Consider the following 6000-nt stretch of genomic DNA (forward strand, 5'->3'; position numbering starts at 1 on the left):
ATTTTGCAGTGGGTAAAAAAAATCTCATTCTGTGTGTACGATTACAGTGATATTCCAATAGAGTTCTTAAAAATTATATTTAAAGCTATGGACACTTTTGTATAGTATTTTTTTTTTCACTTAAAGGCATACATTCTGGGATGACAATTCTTTTCATGAGGGTGTATCGCGTGAAAAATACTGTCAGTCGGCAGAAATCCTCGGAATGACTTCTAAAAGCTTAAATAGAGGCGGCTGTCTTCTTTTCCGAGCACCAGATGCAGGTAAACTCCCTCCCCCTCCCTTTTTTTCCAGCTTCTATAGGAGTCTATGGAAGCTTCCAGCGTTTTTCATCAAAAGACCAAGACCTATCTTTTCATGTACTTGGAAAAATCAACGACCGAAATTGTTGAAGTTCTCTTTTTGAGAATGTGATTTATTCACGTGACTGAAAATCACTTATGTGAATGAATGCATTGGAATCCAATGCTTCACATGGTCACGATTTTCGGCCAACGTTTTATCGCAGCTAAATAGCCATGTAAAAATGCTCATGTGAATAAGTCTCAGTAGGAGATCCATCACTGAGGCTTGACTGACAGGCACAGTTTTCAGCCCTGATCTCTCCTCAACTTTTCATCAGCTAATTTGTGACCACGGCAAAGGTAATCAGCCTTAGGGCTCTTTCACATGAACGTATATTGGCCACCGTTTACGGCCCGCCGATATACGCTACGATCTGATGCATTGGATTCCAATGCATCAGATTACATGGCCGTATTCCCACGGCGTAAAAGCGTCTGGCCGAGCCAATATAGCACTGGGCTGGCTGGAAAGATAGTCCTTTTGGGCTGGAATATGTCGGCTACTGCATGAGCTCCTATGGGAGCTAATGACAGTGGACGGAGAGGGTAGGCGGGAGGGAGTTTAGGAGAGTGACTGCTAAACTCCCTCCCTCTTCTCTCCTCCTCTCTCCTTCCCTCTGGCTGTTTGCAATGGGAGGGGGTGGACGGGGGCAGAGCTAAGATCCCCCCCATTCTGCACCATCCCATTACTGGCTTTGAACAAGGGTCAGGAAGGGGGAGGTAGTTTAGCTCTGCCCTCGTCCCGCCCCCTCCTATTGCAAACAGCTGGAGGGGAGGAGAGAGGAGGTGAACCGGCGAGCCGACCGACACTAGATTTGTGCGCCTGTTCACCCATTTTTACTGCGCTGACAGGCGCACGTAAAAATGCCTTCGGTCGCGTGAAAGAGCCCTTATGCTCCATTTACATGGAATGACTATCATCCAGAAAATAGTTCAAATGAGCAAAACTAAAAGAGAATCATTCAGCTTAATTGCAGGCAATGACTGAACAACGGGCGAAAGGTTGTTGCTCATCGTTCAGTTTCCACCAGCATAAAAACCAGCATCTTGGGCGCTTATCGTGCAGTTTTTAACACTGATCGTTCATAGGAATGTGAAACACTGAATGACTATTGCACGAGAACTGCATGATTCTCAATGGTTGCATGAGCGTGGACAAGCTGGTGATGATGTGACCAGCTCATCCGCTAAGGCAAACGATATTTACGGCCTGTGTAAAGCGGCCTTTAAGGTCCTTTTATATGAAATGATTTCAGCAATCATTGCTCCTGTGCTCAGTGCATGGACAAGGAGTGCCCGGAGATCGCTTCTGGACACCCGCCTCCAATCAAAATAGACAGTCAGTTGTTCATAGATGATTTATGATTTTTATGCCTGAATAAATTAACAATCTGTGCTGTGCTTGTCTGCTGTGTATGTTGTGTCTGTCTGATGTGTGTGTTGTACCTACCTCTTATGTGTTTTGTACCTGTTTGACATCTGCAGTGCTAATCTGATATCTGTACTGTTCTCATCTGATATGCGTCCTGTCGGTCTTTTGTGTTGTGAAGGAACATCCTGTTCTTCATTATAAGGGCTGGTATGGAAGGAATCATCCAACTGAGTGGATAGTGTACCTATGAAAGAAATGGTGATTGCAGAGAATCCAGAGAACCCAGCAGTAAGGCACCAAATAAGACTGTTGAGGCCACCTCCTATTTGTGTAACAACTTTTATTTGCCAACCAGCAGCAATAATAGAAGCAGTTTGTACAGCTAACAGTCATTCTTTTGGCTTTCTCAATGGCATGGCTTGTGGCTTGACTGTATCGGTAATCAGTGGGTAGTTCTTTCTTCAGGACCAGTAGACACCATAGCAGTGATCATCACTGTGTCACTAACCAAACAATTTTTTCTCTCTTTTCTTAGTTCAGAACCGTGTCACAGATGGGACCTCTCTTTTTTATAGTATTACTCTCTCATCCTCTACACTATAAGGTCCGCTTCTCAGACTTGCCTTCCTTCTGCTATTTCTGGCCGACGTGGGCATCATTCTGCTTTCTCTGTAACTTGAACTGCTGCATACTACTCGCCAGCATTGCATGGGTTACATTCCCCAGTGCTCCCAGCTCAGCTGTAGGGCTTGGGCAATTACCTCCCTATTTAGCTGAGCTGGAAATCCTCCCTTATTATCTGAGTGTTGGTGTGTGTATGCCTCAGACACCCAGCACAGGTCTTTTCTCTGATTATTTTGTCTGTACAAATCTTGTACTTGTTTCTGTATTCATTTGTTTACTGCTCCTGTGTCATTGTACAGTTCCTGTCTCTGTCCTTGTTGTGTTTCCCTCTGTCTTTTGTCTTGTCCGTGTGTGCTTGCCCATTGTCTTCCTGTCTCTGCACCATTCCCGGTTCTGCCCTGTCTTATTGGTGTGTACAGTGGTGTGTTCTGTGTCCTATTAGGGATAGTCAAGCCCGAGAGGAAGACCGTGGGGCTGTCCTTGTAGGGACGCTTACCCCACCTTTATGCAGGGGTTCCTCCATCTCCCTGACTAACAAAGGGCCAGATTTCTCATCTGACATTGTTTATAGGTCAGTCTGTTTCACACCACCTTGTACTGGTTCCTCTGACCACCAGGGGCATTTGCCAACCATTCTGGGACTAGTCAAAGCTAAACTGGATGGTTGACTCAGTAGGTCCACACTTTCTGTCCCTAACATACACTTTACATCTGACGTAACCTAACTGAAGATCTTCTGCACTATTCAATTCTCTAGCGGTAATGGCTGAGTGTTTAAGGACAGAACACTCAAAACATATAAGCTATAGACACATAAATAAAATGGTATGGGGAGAATGTCCGGCCCATATAGGTCCCTACACTTATCTACCATGTGTGTTGCGCTTGTCTGAGATGGGGTCTGGGTCACATTATACATATTATTGGATGCATCTTATCTCAGCCTTCTATTTTTAAATGCAAATGTTTAAAGAGTACCTGTACTTTTATGCTTTGGTAGTCGTGGTCCGTCGGATATTTTTGGCACCTCCCAGCAGTTGAAGATTACCCCATATAGCCCTATATAACTCTTTATGAGACTGTATGGGCTATTTTAAGCTGCGAGAAGGAGCCAAAAATGGCCGATGAAGTACAAGCACTCCAGCATAAAAGTGCAGATACTTTTTAAAGACATTCAGTACACTGGCAAAACTATTTTTTATTACACAAAATATCTATAACTTTAACATTCACAATGCAATAATCTGTTCATAGAAACAATAAAAACTAGCACCAAAAAGCACACAGTAGGTCAACTTTAAGCAGCTGGAAACCTTACTTATATTTCCTATTGGGGTAGTAAATAAAGCTGTCATGTATGACTTAACTTGTCGGTAAAATCAGAGATAATTAAATCCAGAGCTAAGCACAGAGTCAGACCTGGGGATGGATAAAAAGGATGTTACAGTTTCATGTAGGATATTAGAACAGACTTCAGCCAGTTACTGTGATAATGGTGAGTTGGTATTGCCTGAACCGCCTAGACTAGATTGGCTTCTCAAGCAGTGGCACCCAGATCAAGCGGTACGGATCGCGGACTGCCAAACCACAGAGAATAGAAATACTAAGTATGGACTACTGGGTAAACTGGTTACTGAACTACTATTTACTGAACTACTAAATTCAGAAACCTTTGAATTTGGATTCTCAAAATGCTGGCCAGAACACAAAAGGTATAATTGGTGTCCTCTCCCCAAATGAGCTGGTTTAAATACCCTTCCTGTGAAATTGATAGGATGACTAGACTGCAAGACAGCCCTTGCAGCCCCTCAACGCTGGAACCAAAGGGAGATGTTACTCCCTCAGTGTCTAGCACCAAATGACACTTGGCATGCACCAACCCACGTGTCACATGGTCCAGGGATGATGCTGTGACATCACCCCAGAGCAGTGGCCAAAATCTCTGTAGGCACCGTGACAGGAGACTTTTGAAAATATGGACATTTTAAGTACAGAGTTTTAGTGGAAATTAAATTTGGTGAGACTTACAAAAATAAGCATACTTTAAAAATCCCACTAGATGTTTACTCATATGAACCCTTATCATGTTATTTTTCTGAGTGTTTTCATGCGGCTAATTTAGCCGCGATAAGAAAAATTGCGACCATCTAAAACATTGCATTCCAATGCATTCATTCAGATGAACGATTTTTAGCCCAGCAAAAATGTTGCACCGCAAAAGATAGAACATCGGCGACTGATACAGCAGACGTTTTTATACGCAGCCATATATCTTTTGGTCGATATATGCTGGCTGCTCCCATAGACTCCTATGTGACCCGAACAAAAAGGGGGAGGGAGTTTAGCAGTGGACAAAACTGCTAAAACATGACAGGTGTCTCTATTTAGGCATTAGAAGTAATTCTGAAGATTTATGCTGACTAAGGGCTTTTACCCACTAGCGTTTTTTTTTTTTAACGCTGCGATATCGCTGCATTTTTTTTAATGAGACTTTCTATTGTTAAAATCGCATTGCACAAAAATCACAAAAGCACAAAAGCGATTTTTGTGTGATGCGATTTAAAAATTAGAAAGTCCCATTGAAAGAAACGCAGCGATATCGCAGCATTAAAAAAACGCTGGTGGGTAGAAGCCCTTAGGGAATACTGGGCTGTGGCGTATATACTCCACACCCGACTGTATGAATTGACGAGAAAACACTAATTTAAGGTGCGATTCGATCGTGGCCTTTTCCTGTTCATGCGACTTTCACCCATGATGCGGCCAGCATAAAAACGTATCGCCCATGTAAAAAAGGCTTTAGGGTTATGATTAGAGATGAGCGAGCGTACTCATCCGAGCTTGATACTCGTTCGAGTATTAGGGTGTTCGAGATGCTCGTTACTCGAGACGAGCACCACGCGGTGCTCGACTACATTACATTTCCTTCCCTGAGAAATTTGCGCGCTTTTCTGGCCAATAGAAACACAGGGAAGGCATTACAACTTCCTCCTGTGACATTCCACCCTATCCTACCCCTCTGCAGTGAGTGGCTGGGGAGATCAGATGACACCCGAGTATTTAAATCTGCCCCGTCCGCGGCTCGCCACAGATGCATGGAGAGAGAGATCAGGGAAAGTGTTGTCTTGCTGTAGCTGCTATAGGGAGAGTGTTAGATGTTATATTCGTCTTCAAGAACCCCAACGGTCCTTCTTAGGGCCACATCTGACCGCGTGCAGTACTGTTGAGGCTGCTTTTAGCAGTGCTGCACAATTATTATTTTTTTCTACATCGGGCATGCAGATCATAGCGTCCTCAGTCTGCAGTCATTTTACAGAGTATAGGGGCAGTACTGGTGAGGCAGGGAAAGAGGTATACTGGCTATATAGGCAGTGGGCTTTTTCCCAAAAAGTGGAAAAAAATATATATATTTGGCCTGCCTGTGACTGTCTTCAGTTTACTGCGTCTCTGCTGGGGGGAGTAGTCGGTGATTAATACGCAGCCTTGCGCATAATTGTTTCCTGGCTGCACTGGGCTTTCAGAAACCACAGTCATCCTCCAACAGGGAAATCCAAATACAGTGTATATCAGAGGCAGTGGGCTTTTTCCCAAAAAGTGGAAAAATATACTATATTTGGCCTGCCTGTGACTGTCTTCAGTTTACCGCGTCTCTGCTGGGGG

This window comes from Eleutherodactylus coqui, chromosome 5 (genome assembly GCF_035609145.1).
Source record: "Eleutherodactylus coqui strain aEleCoq1 chromosome 5, aEleCoq1.hap1, whole genome shotgun sequence".
In the NCBI taxonomy this organism is placed as follows: domain Eukaryota; kingdom Metazoa; phylum Chordata; class Amphibia; order Anura; family Eleutherodactylidae; genus Eleutherodactylus; species Eleutherodactylus coqui.